Raw genomic sequence first — 13,687 nt, 5'->3', positions numbered from 1 at the left:
TCCAGACATCATGTGTTCCTGTTTTGAAAACTCTTGGCTTTGATTTCTTTCAGCCTTTCTTTCCACAATCTTCTTTCTCACCACAGAGATATCTTACAAATGTTCTTTGTTATCAATGCATTCTACTCCTTTATCACAAGAGGGTCTGGTGGCCAAACGGTAAGAAGCTTCACTGTGTTCCCAAAGTCACCTGGTTAGAATCCACCAGTTGCTCCATGGGAGAAGGATGAGCAATCCCATTCTGAGTGATTTTTGTCTCTAAAAACAGTCAGCTAGGGATCGATTAAGATTTGATGGCACAAAACCACAATAACTATATAAAAATTAAGAAATGTTTTATCATTTTACATCCTTTGGTATCTTCCTAACATATTTTTTTTGTGGAACTTGATAGCATTATTTAAGGTAAAAATGTCATCTTTGGATGCTTACTTTTTTCTTTCTTTCCTTATAGGGAGCTTTCATGGCATAGTGGATAGGGAGTGCATTGCAGCTAAAGGGGGGACCTGGTGACTTAAATCCACCAGGAGCTTGGAGGGAGATAAACAGGAAATATCTCCTCCTGTGCACTTTAAAGTATGAAAACCTACTGGAGGGTCAGCTATGAATCTGTTCTGACTCACCAGCAGTGAGTTTGAGTACTGTATAACAAAAGAGAGCTTTAGTGGCATGGTGGGTAAGGAATTGCTCTCCAAACACAAAGGCAGGGGCATCAAACTCACCAGATTCTCTTTGGGAGAAAGATGTGCAGTCTTCTCTCTTGCAATTTAGAGCCCCTAAAAACCTATCAAAGTATTGGCTATGACTGGGTCTAGACTCGACAGCAATGAGTTTTGAGACTGTACAATTGAAACTGTTTACTTCTCACAATATTGCAGTTTGAACTAGTTTCAACTCAGTAGGGTTTTTTCCCAGATGGTACCTAATATTGTCTCTCATACTTTGGGCTTGTTGTCCCTGGAAAAAAGTGTTGGAAGCTTCTGCCATTTCAGTCTTAATATTCTGGATTGCAGTTTCATGCTTTTCTGGTATTTCCTATAGGTATTCTGCTATTTCCTGTGTTGACTGTACCATCTCTCTCTTGTGATGCTTTTTTTAAGTGCATGTACCTTTTTATCTACATTATCAATTTTTCTTCCATCTTTTGCATTTTCTTCCATACCTGTTCAAGTTGCTCCTCATCAATATATTTCCTCTGGATCATTGTCTCTGGGTTTTTGTTCTTTTAATTGTTTTTTACATCATTTGGATCTTCATCTGTAGCTGTTCAAATAACTTCACACAACATATTTCTCTGGTTCTCTCTATTTGGGGTATTCGTTGAGTCTATTTTTTTAGAAGAAGGGTTATTTTGTGTTTTCATGATCACTGAAGCAGACTACTGTTTTCTTGTCATTATACGAGTCATTTTTTTATTTGAAAATAGGTCATTGTAACTAGACGGTGATCCAGAGTACAGCAATGTTTTGCAAAGGATCTGTATATTTTTGCTCCCTTTCCCCAAAGTACATGAATGGCAAACAAGGAAGCCTGTTGTTCCCTTCCAGAAATGACATCTCCTGCTGGCTTGAGTTGTCCCAAACCCTTCCACTTGAACTTAAGGGATCCCATGAGGTGTAGCTAGACAACAGTGCTTTCCCTAAAGTACTGTGGGTGTCGCACATCTTCTGTCTACACTGCACATCTTCCACCAAACTTTATTCACATTTTTACTGCATTAACTTATTGCTATAAATTTTCCCCTGAGGACTGTGTAAGCTTTATCACAAAACTTTCGGAAGAAACTATTTTCATTATCATTTATTTTGTGGATTTTTAAAAGATGTTCTTTGTTTCTTTTGTAACTGAACCTTGTTTCCTTGTTGTTTGGTGCTGTTGAGTCAAGTAAGACCCTATGAGGAACTTTTCTTAATCCTGTCCTATCTTGTGCCAGTCTCATATTTCTTGACAGCATTGCAACAGTCAACATATCAGTCTACCTGGTTGAGAGTCTTCCTCTCCTTTGCCAACTCTTTACCTTTCCGAGCATTTGTCCCTTTCCAAGGAATTGCCCCTTTCTAACAAAATGCCTTAAGTATGTGAGCCCAAGCCTCATCATTCTTGCCTCTAAAGGGTAATCTGACTGCACTTTCTCCAAGATATATTTGTTATACTTTAGGCAGTTCAGTGTTCTTATCCAACAGCATCAATTTTCCTTCAGTAATATTTATTCATTGTCCAACTCTCAGATGCATAGCAGGTGATCAGAAACACCATGGCCTGAATCAGAGGTATGTTAGTCCTAAAACTAACATGATTACTCCTCAGAAATTTGGAGAAATCTTCAACTGCAGATTTTCCCAGTGTAATGGGAAATGTCTCCTTATTTCCTGCCTGCTGGTGCCAACGGTGTTAATTGTGGATACAAGTAAGATGAAGTTGTTGATAGTTTCAATCTCTTCTCCATCCATCATGATGTTGCCTATCAGTTCAGTTTTAAGAATCTTTGTCTTGCTGACATTGAGATGCAGTCCACATTGAAGGCTGTATTATTTGATCTTATGCAACAGTATTTCAAGTCCTCCTCACTTTCAGGAAGCAAGCTTGTGTCATCTGCACAAAACAGATTATTCACAAGTCTCCCTCCAATCCTGATGTCATATTCCTCTTCATGGAATACAGTGTCACAAACAATTTGCTAATCATACATATCATAGAGAAAGAATACAATCCTGCTGCATTCTTTTCCTACTTTTAAGACCAGAACTCTGGTGGCCTAGTGGCAAGAAGCTGTGCTGCAATCCTAAGGGCATGTGGTTCAAGGCTATGAGCTGTTTAGTGGGAAAATGATGGGCAGTCTCTTCCCATGCGATTACCTGTCTCTGAAAACCTGCTTGCGAGTCAACTATGCATCATTTCTGACTCTACAGTAGACAAGAATAACAACATACAGATTGAATAGGTATGGAAAGAGAATAAACCCTGACACATTCCCTTCTTAATTTTAAATCCTGTAGCATTTCCTTGTTGTTGTTTTCCTGTGGCCCAAGGGCTCCAATGGTTCCTATGCCACCTTGAGCTCTGGTCTCCCTTACTTGCGGGGTGGGATTTCTGAGGCCCCTCTGTGCTGGTCTGCCTCTTCCCTTGTGAAATTCCTATCCTGTGAGCCCTCCTTGTATCCCCACTGTTACTTTGCCACCTTGAGCTCTGGTCTCCTTTACCTGAAGGGTAGGGATTTCGCTCAGTATTTCTCAAGAACTGAAGAACTAATTCAAACTTTGCGTTGCTATTATTAAGGATGCTTTAAGCAAATTAATGCATGATCCAGGAAGTGTTAAAAGAAGATTAAAAGAGTATACGGAGTCACTGTATAGGAAGGAATTGGCAGACACAGAAGAATTTCATGAAACAACATAAAAGCAAGAGCCTATGGTGATGAAGGAAGAAGTTCAAGTTGTATGAAGAAATTAACAAAAAAAAATAAAGCCCCAGGAATAGATGATATATCAATTGACATATTTCAAGTAACAGATGCTGTCCTGGATGTGCTCACGAAGTTGTTCCAAGAAATCTGGAGAACAACCACTTGTCCAACTGACTGTAAGAGAGTTATATTTGTTCACATTCCAAAGAAAGGTGACCCAACAGAGTGTGGAAATTATAGAACAATATCATTGATTTCACATGCTAGCAAGATTATCAGCAGGTCAACAGAGAACTGCCAGAAGTTCAGCCTAGGTTTAGAAGGGGTAGTGCTACTAAGGATATTGTAGCTAATGTTAGATGTATCCTAGCTGAAAGCAGGGAATACCAGAGGAATGTATATCTGTGTTTCATTGATTATGCAAAGGTGTTTGACTGTGTGGAGCATAACAAATTGTGGCTGACTCTGAGAAGAATGGGAATCCCAGAACACTTGATCGAGCTAATGCGAAACCTATACTTGGACCAAGAGGCAGTCATCAGAACAGAGCAAGGAAACACTGAATGTTTCAAAATTGGGAAGGGATGTGTCCTGTTTCCATACCTTTTCTTTTTTTTTTGTTTGTTAGTTTTTTTCCATACCTTTTCAAACTGTATGCAGAACAGATTTTCTGGTAGGCTGGGCTCTATGAGGAGAAGTGTGGCATCAGAATTGGTAGAAGATCCATCAACAATCTGCATTATACAGATGACACCACCTTGCTTGCTGAAACTGAGGAGGACCTGAAGCATTTGCTGCAGAGGGTCAAGGATTGCAGCCTCCAATATGGATTAAGATTCAATATCAGGAAGATAAAAATTCTCACCACTGGACCGATTGGCAGCATCAGGATGGATGGTGAAAAGATTGAGATTGTCCACAGCTTTAGTTTGCTTGGCCCCACAGTCAACACTCTTGGCACTAGAAGCCATGAAGTTAAAAGATGTATTGCAATGGGAAAGTCTGCTGTTAGGGACCTTTCCAGGGTACTGAAGAGCAATGGTGTTACTCTGGAGACTAAGGTGCATCTGATACATGCCATGGTCTTTGCAATCACTTGCTATGCATCAGAGAGCTGGACAATGACAAGGGAGGATAGAAGGAGAAATGATGCCTTTGAGCTGTGGTGCTGGAGAAGATTATTGAATATACCATGGACTCCTAAGAAAACGAAGAGGTTCCTCCTGGAGAGGATTAAACCAGGCTGCTCCTTGGAGGCAAGGATTCTGAGGCTTCATCTGACAAACTTTGGACATGTTGCAAGGAGGGATGGGTCCTTGGAGAGGGATGTCATGCTTGGGAGAGTGGAGCAACAGCACAGGAGGGGAAGACCCTCTGTGAGGTGGATTGATTCAGTGACTGGGTAATCAGGGTGAGTGTGTTGGACCCAGAGTGAGACTGGCACAGGACAGAGCAGGGTTTAGGGTCACTATGAGTAGCAAGCGACTTGACAGCACATAACAACAAAAACAAAATCAACAACAAACAAACAACAACAACAGCAACAACGTTTCCTTTATGAAGAAGGATTGTCCATTCATTCACTTTTGAAATATAACATGCCTTTGAAAACCCTATGTACAGTAGAGCACACTTACAGTAGAATAACAGATATTACAAGTGAGGCTGAGCCGTCAAATTTTGAAACATAAGGAGGAGAACAGTTGTAAGCAGAAACTAATGACTGGTCTGTGGAATGTGAGAAGCACGAATGTATGAAATCTAGTCATTGTTAAGAAAGAAATGGAGTGCATAAATATTGACATATTAGGCATTAACGAATGGGAAGGAGTGGCAAGACATTTGAATCAGATGATTCTATGATCTAGTATGCTGGAGATGAAAAGGTGAGAAAAAATGGGGTTGCTCTTATAGTTAATAAGGCCATTTCTAGATCCATCTTGAAATACAATGTTGTGAATGACAGGATAATACCCATACATATGCAAGGAAGACTTGTTAATACCACTATCATTCAAATTTATGCACCAACAACCAGAGCCAAAGAGGAGGAAATAGATGATTTCTCCCAAATATGGCAGACAGAAATAGACTGAACATGTAACCAAGATGCATTAATAATAATAGGTGACTATAATGTTAAAGTTGGTAACCAGGAAGAAGGATCAGTAGTCAGAAAATACACACTTGGTGACAGAAATGAGGCTGGGGATAGAATGATAGAAGTCTGCACAATCAATGATTTATTCGTAGCAAATACCTTTTATAAGAAACATGAACACAGCCTATACACATGGATATTATCTGATGGGATGCACAGGAATCAGACTGATTATGTCTGTGCAAGTAATCATTGGAGAAGTTCAATACCAGAGGTGAAAAGTAGTCCAGGTGAGATTGTGGAACAGACCATCAACTACTCATATACAAGTTCAAATTAAAGCTAAATAAGGTCAAATTATATACACAGCAATAAAATTTGATCTTAAGTCTATCCCCTCTGAATTAAAAAACCAACTCAAGAACAGGTTTGAGGCCTTGAACACTAATGAACCAAGACCAGGCGAGCTGTGGGAGGGTTATCGTTTGTGAAGAATGCAAAAGGTCATTACAAAGAAGGAGAAGAAGACAAGACCAAAATGGATGTCAGAGGAGACTCTGAATATTGCACTAGCACCAAAAAGCTAGAGAAAAGGGAAGAAATCAAGATGTTAAGGAGCTGAATAGAAGATTTCAAAGGGAAGCTCAGGAAAACAAGGTGAAGTATTAAGAAATGTGCAGGGAGCTGGAGTTGGAAAATCAAAAGGGCCAAAGAAGTTCAGCATTTTTTAAGCGGAAGGAACTAAAGAACAAATTCAACCTCGAGTTACAGTACTTAAGGATACTATGGTCAGAATAGTGAATGATTCAGGAAGTATTAAAAGAAGACAGAAAGAGTAGGCAGAGTCATTGTACCAAAAAGAAGTGGCTGACACAGAAGAATTTGAAAATACAACATATGATCAAGTGGCAAGGGAGATGAAAGAGGAAGTACATGCTTCTCTGAAAGACCTGGCAAAAAATAAATTTCCAGGAATTGATGGAATACCAATTGATCTATTTCAACAACCAGACACTGTCTAGGATGTGCTCACCAAATTGTGCCAAGAAGTCTGGAGGACAACTACTTGGCCAACTGACTAACTGACTGGAAGAGATCCATATTTATTCCAATTCCCGAAAAAAGGTGACCTGAGTATGGAAATTATTGAAAAATATCACAAATCACTGGAAAAGTCACTTCACAGAGAACTACCAGAAATACAAGTTGGCTCATGGCACTAGAGACATTATTGCCAATGATAGATGGATCTTGAGAGAAAGCACATAGTACCAGAGGAATGCCTGTCTGTGTTTCATTGACTATGCAAAGGCATTTGATTGTGTAGATCACAACAAATTGTGGCTAACCTTGAGGAAAATGAGAATTCCAAAACACTTGATTATGCTTATGTGAAATCTGTACTTGAATCAGGAAACAGTCTTCAGAACAGAGCAAGGAAACACTGCATGGTTCAAAAGCAGGAAAGTAGTGTGTCAAGGACCTTTCAAATCTATACACAGAACAGACAATTCCAGGAGCAAGGCTTCTGAGGAGGGATGTGACATCAGGATTGGAGAAGATCATCAACAACCTACATTATGAAGATGACACAACCTTGCTTGCTGAAATTGAAGAAAACCTGAAGCACTTGTTAAAGAAGGTCAAGGACTATAGTCTTCAATATGGATTGAAGTTCAACATCAAGGAAACAAAGATTCTCACCACTGGGCCAATTGGCAGCACCATGATAGATGGAGAAGATATTGAGGTTGCTAACACACACAGTTTTCTTGACTCCACAATCAACACTCCTAACATTAGCAGTCTGTAAATTAAAAAAAACCAAAACAACCAAAAACGAATTACATAGGGAAAATCTGCTGTCAGGAAGCTTTCCAGAGTACTGAAAAGCAACAGTGTCAGTCTAGGCACCAAGGCATGCCTAATCCAGACCATGGTCTTTGCTATTACTTGCTATGGATCAGAAAGCTGGACAATGACTAAAGAGAACAGAAGAAAAATTGATGCCTTTGAGTTGTGGTACAGGAGAAGGGTCTTGAACATATTATACACCTCCAACGGGAGGGGGGAAGGGTCTGTTTTGGAGAGGGTAAAACCAAGTGTCTAATTGGACACTAGTATTTTGAAGCTGTCTCACATACTTTGGGCACGTCACCAAGAGATACCAGTCCTTTGAGAAGGCCATCATGCTTGGAGGTGTGGCAAGACAGCGCAGGGGAGGAAGATCCCAAATGAGATGCATTGATAAAGTAACTGGGGCAATGGGAATAATGTGTCAGAATTAGTGAGACTGGCTCAGAGCAGGGCAGTGTTCAGAGCTGCCATACATAGGGGTGTCTATGGATCATAGGTGATTCGACGGGACATTTTCTTGCTGTTCATATAACAGCCTTCTGGTCTAGGTATACATTACTCATGAGCACATTTACTGGGATTCCCATTCTTCTCAATGTTAACCACAGCTTATTATGATCCACACAGTTAAAAGCCTTTACATGGTCAATAGACATTCTTCTGGTATTTTTTATTTTTAACCAGAATCTATCTGACATCAGCAGTGATGTCCTTGATGCCATAGCCTCTTTTAAATCCTGCTTAAAAATTTGGCAGTTTCCTACCTATCTACTGTTCTAACCATTTTTGAATGATCAGTAGCAGTGTTTACTTGCCTGTGATATTAATGATAATGAAGGTATTGATAGAAAATAAGGTCCCAGGAATTAATGGAATACCAACTGACTTGTTTCAGTAAACAGACACAGTCCTGATGCATTCACCAGTCTATGCCAGGAAATTTGCAGGGCAGTCGGCTGGCCAAAGGATTGGAAGAGATCCATATTTGTTCCTATTCCTAAGAAAGGTGACCCAACAGAATGTGGAAACTATCGATCATAAAAAAAATAAAAAAATTTTGTTCTAGCAAGGTGTTATTTAGTTTCTAAATGGTTGGATTTATAAGCTTTATCCTCTTGTCATTAATTTCTAGTCTTATATCATTGTGGTTTGAGAAGATATTTTGTATTACTTCAACATTTTGTTGGGGTTTGTGGGGGTTTTTTTGTTTGTTTGTTTTTTGGTGTTATTTTTTTAACCTTCAGTTTGCACTTTACAAAGCTACAAGGGAGAAGTCCATGAAGGGAAGAGGATAAGGAGGTAGGGGAGTGGGAGATGTTAAAGTGAGGAGGGGAAAAGGAAGGCTCAGAAACTAAGGCCCCTCATCTGAGTGACAAAGCGGAGCCAGGGACCCAGGCCAGCCCTCTGGGCCTCTTGCCTCTCCAAGCAAAAGACCTCAGGGAAGGGCCATAGTCCTCAGTTTCTGGAGAAACTCTCCACTTGACTGGACAGCCACGACCAGCATCTTCCGTCAGCATCAGTGCAAGGACGGAAGTGGGCCTCCCTCTTGCCTCTTTCTCGAGCAGAGCAGCAGGAAGCCTGAGGTTGGGCTGAGGGCAACCCATCTAGTAGCTTCAGAATGCTCTCTCGCTCCTTCAAAGTCTTCCAGGCCTGGTCCTTCTTCTTCTTGGTGGGAGTCCTCTTCTTCTGCCTGGCAGCCATGATCTTGCGGAAGGCATCCATGACCTCATTGTCTGCAGACCCGTTGTCTCAGCTCCTGACGGCTCATCTGCTCCTTGGCCAGCCTCAGCAGATCATGCTTCTTGGTGCAGTTGTGGGCACTGAGAGCCTTCAGTTCAGCCTGCTGTTTACGCAGCTCAGCAAGGACCTCATCCTCAGAGTCCTCGGCAGGGCGGTCCTCCGACTCCAGGATACGGCTTTCTAGGGACGTCTTATGCGGCACACTGAAGGGCTTGTTCTGATTGTGGGGAGAGGTGCTAGCCCCACCTGCCCCTGAATCTTTCCCAGACATGTCAGGAATAGAAGAGTCCTCCATGGGGGAAATAATATTTTCCTCTACAAGGTCCTGCAGAAGGCTCTGGGTGAGGACTCCAAAAGGGCACCCATCTTCTGGCTGTTCATGCTGGGCCTCGGACTTCTTCAGTAGGGCATCCACACCTTTAGTATCCAGCTAAGAGAGTGGCCCAATAAGGCCTTTCTTCTTGTCAGCCACAGCTGCTGCCGGAGCGCCATCCTACTGCTCCTCCAGCAGATCGTCCTGGGCCCAGCGCTGGGAGTAGTACTTTCCTAGAGGTGGGATTTTGTAATGCTCAGCCTCGTCTTCAGGGGGCTTGAGAAGCTCCTCAAAGTGTGCGCACTTCTTCACTGGTGATATCTGCACTGTAGAGCTCCACTGAAGCCCAGAACCTGTTGGGGGCATGATTCTTGGGGATCCGTGGCACATTGATGGGGGTCATCAGTGAATTCATATTCCTGGATCTTGGGCTGAAGATGTTTGGATTTGGGTCTCCCTGTATCAAGGCCTGGCCCATGTCCCGCCTTCCCTTCCAGTTTCTGCTTCTTGGGCTTTCCGTGTTCGGGGGCAGCTCCAATCTTTTAGTCTCAACCTAGCTTCAGGAATCACCTTTCTTATCCTGCCGGCCTTTGAGGGTCTGAGTTTCTGCCTCGAGCACCCGCAGGCGCTGGCTGGCAGAAGACAACAGCATGTCAAGCTCCAGCTTCATGGTGTCCAGCTCCTCAATGCCAATGCCATCATCCTCAGAGCAAGCCAACACTGCTGTGTAGTGAGGACACACCTTCAGGTGATCCACAGACTCGAAGTCATGGAACTGCAAGGGGCAGTCCTTCACTTCACTCATGGCCCAGGATAAAGAATGCCGTGGATCTCCCTGGGATGTTCTGAGGATTAAAAGCCCATCAAGAGCTTAGCTCAGAACCGGGTTCTCTGGAGGGGTACAGCTGCCACTGCTTTGTTGGGGTTTTGTTGTTATTGAGGCTTGCTTTGTGCCCTAATACATGGTCAATTCTGGAAAATGTCTCATGTACACTTGAGAGGAAAGTGAATTTAGGGTTGTTTTTTGTTTGTTTGTTTGTTTTAAGGGGTGAAGTACCTGGAATATATCCACAAGTTCAACTTGGCTGAGAGTATAGTTTAGGCTACTTTTATATTGGTGCACACTTTGGTGAGAGTGGTGTGTTAAAGTCTTCTACTGCTATTGTGATACTGTCTATTTCTTTCTTCAATTGTTTTAGCCATTCTATTATGCATTTTTCAGGTCTATTGTTTGATGCATAGATGTTGACCAAGGTCATGTCTTCCTGATCTATTGTGCATTTAATAATTATATACTTGTTGTTGTTATGTGATGTCAAGTTGCTTGTGTCTCATAGCAACCCTATGTACAAGAGACCTAAACCCTGCTCTATTTTGTGCCAACATCACTATCTCTGACACACCTACTCCCTTTACCCCAATCACTGAATCAATCCATCTCATTGAGGTTTTTTCCTCTCTTGCACTGTTCCTTCACCCTCTCAAACATGATGTCGCTCTCCAAGAAATGGTCCCTCCTTGCAACATGCCCAAAGTATGTCAGACGAAGCTTCAGAATCCTTGCCTCTAAGGAGGAGCCTGATTTCACCCTCCTGAGGATAGTACCCTTCTTTATTTTTTTATAGTGGCTTTAATTCTAAAGTCTATTTTATCAGAGATTAGTATTGCCACTTCTACTGTTTTGTGGATGCCATTTTTTTGGGTTTTTTTTTCCTCACTCTTTGATTTTTTAGTCTACCTTTCTCATTGATTCTTAGATATGTCTCTCGTAGACAATATATTCATGAGCTTTGGGTTTTTTAATCTACTATCCATTTTTATTTCTCTGCTACTCTTTTTCTCTTAATTGGTGCATTTAGTCAATTCACATGAAGTGTAATTTTGACAGGTAAGGTTTTATCGTTGCCATTTTGGTGTGTTTCTTTTTCTGTTGTTTCTGGTAACTCTGCCCCATCAAATTTCCTTTGTGTGAAGGTCTTCCCTTAAAAGTTCTTGCAGATTTGGTCTTGTTCTCACAAATTCCTTAAGTTCCTTCTTTTCCGCAAAGGATGTAATATCTCCTTCATATTTGATGGAGCGCTTTTCTGGATCCTTCATTGGCAATTGGTGTTTTTTTTTTCTTCAACTTTCTGAATATACCATCTCATTTCTTCTTGTATGCATGGTTTCTGCTGAGAAATGAGAACTTAATGTAATTATTTTTCTGTGACTCTTTGCTTTATTCATGCTACTTTTCATATTCTAACCTTATTTTTATTTTGGAGTATTTGATCATGATTTGTCTTGATTTTATTTTTTGAGGGTTTAGTCTATTTGTTTTTTACTGAGCTTCTTGAATGTGGATTTCTTCATTCTGCATAATACCTGGAAAGTTTTCTTCTAGTACCTCTTCTACAATTGTCTCAGTGGTTTCCAGAGCTGACCTGGGGTGTTTCCCCACAAAGCCAGAGCCAGAGGCCTTCAATCAAGCTTGTTGAAGGACCTTAATTTACAGGTCAGTAATAACAAATCCCTCAGACCAAGAAGACAGTGAACATTAAGTGAGTGTGTGAGAGAGAAATTAGTATCATTATAATCAAAATATTTACTAAAGTAGTGCATGCCTACTGTCAGGTCTCTTATATTTTTTAAATCTAAATGGACAAAAATCTAAAAACAATTGTTTCAATTATTAGAAATGTTCTGGTTTCCTGGAGAGGGAGACTTGATTCAAGCCTTTGAGAAAAATGTGGTTTCTATTGTTTTGGTTTTGGTGTTATTTTTAAAATATATGTATGTATGTATGGGTTCAGAAGGGGTCGTGGTACTAGGGATATTGTTGCTGATGTTAGATGGATCTTGGCTGAAAGCAAGGAATACCAGAAGAATGTATATCTGTGTTTCATTGATTATGCAAAGGTGTTTGACTGTGTGGATCATAACAAACTGTGGCTGACTCTGAGAAGAGTGGGAATCCCAGAACATTTGATTGTTCTAATGCGAAACCTATACTTGGACCAAGAGGCAGTCGTCAGAACAGAGCAGGGTAACATTGCCTGGTTCAAAATTGGGAAGGGTGTATGCCAGGGATGCATCCTGTCTCCATACCTTTTCAACATGTATGCAGAGCAGATTATCCGGGAGGCTGGGCTCTATGAGAATTGTGGCATCAGGATTGGTGGAAGATCTATTAATAATCTACGTTATGCAGATGACACAACCCTGCTTGCTGAAACTGAGGAGGACCTCATGCACTTGCTGCAGAGGGTCAAGGATTGCAGCCTTCAGTATGGACTGAGGCTCAATGTCCAGAAGACAAAGATTCTCACCACTGGACCAATTGGCAGCATCAGGATGGATGGCGAAGAGATTGAGATTGTTCACAGCTTCAGTTTGCTCGGCTCCACAGTCAACACTCTTGGCACCAGCAGTCAGGAAATCAAAAAGTGTATCGCGATGGGAAAGTCTGCTGTTAGGTACCTATCTAAAGTACTCAAGAGCAATGGTGTCTCTCTGGAGAATAAGGTGCACATGAGACAGGCCATGGTCTTTGCAATCACTTGTTATGCATCAGAGAGTTGGACAATGACTAGGGAGGACAGAAGGGGAGTTGATGCCTTTGAGCTGTGGTGCTGGAGAAGAGTATTGAATGTACCATGGACTGCCAGGAAAACCAACAGATTCATCCTGGAGAGGATTAAACCAAGCAACTCCTTGGAGGCAAGGATTCTGGGGCTTTGTCTGACATACTTTGGACATGTTCCCAGGAGGGATGGGTCCTTGGAGAGGGACATCATGCTTGGTAGGGTGGAGGGACGGTGCAGGAGGGGAAGACCCTCTATGAGATGGATTGATTCAGTGACTGGGGTAATCGGGGTGGGTGTGTTGGAGGCAGTGCAGTTGGCGCAGGATAGAGCAGGGTTTAGGGCTGTTGTCATAGGGTCGCTATGAGTCGCAAACGACTAGGCGGATTGTCTCTAAGTGATACCAATGATTAATTAGCTGGGTTGCTGATGAAAGAGTGCAAGTCAATCTAGTGGCATTTCAGAAGGAAGACCTGACGATCTATTTCCAGATAACAAAGTCACCATGAATTGAAGTTAACTCAAGGGCAATGGATGCCTATCTGTGTTTTATTGACTATGCAAAAGTATTTTACTATGTGGATCATAATAAATTATGGCTAACATTGAGAAAAATTAGAATACCAGAACACTTCATTGTGCTCATGGGAAATCTATACCTAGACCAAGAAGCTATTGTCTGAACATAGCAAGGGAACCCTATCTGGTTT

At 41.5% G+C, this 13,687-nt stretch overlaps 1 pseudogene; it reads right to left on the bottom strand.

Moving 5' to 3' along the window:
- Positions 1-8,816: 8,816 nt before the first annotated feature.
- Positions 8,817-10,219, bottom strand: LOC102860764 (annotated as a pseudogene).
- Positions 10,220-13,687: the final 3,468 nt, after the last annotated feature.

This window comes from Elephantulus edwardii, unplaced genomic scaffold, assembly GCF_000299155.1.
Source record: "Elephantulus edwardii isolate Elephantulus edwardi_28Jun2011 unplaced genomic scaffold, EleEdw1.0 scaffold00298, whole genome shotgun sequence".
NCBI lineage: Eukaryota > Metazoa > Chordata > Mammalia > Macroscelidea > Macroscelididae > Elephantulus > Elephantulus edwardii.
The sequence above is the reverse complement of the archived record's forward strand: the minus strand, read 5'-3'. Positions and strand labels throughout refer to the sequence as shown.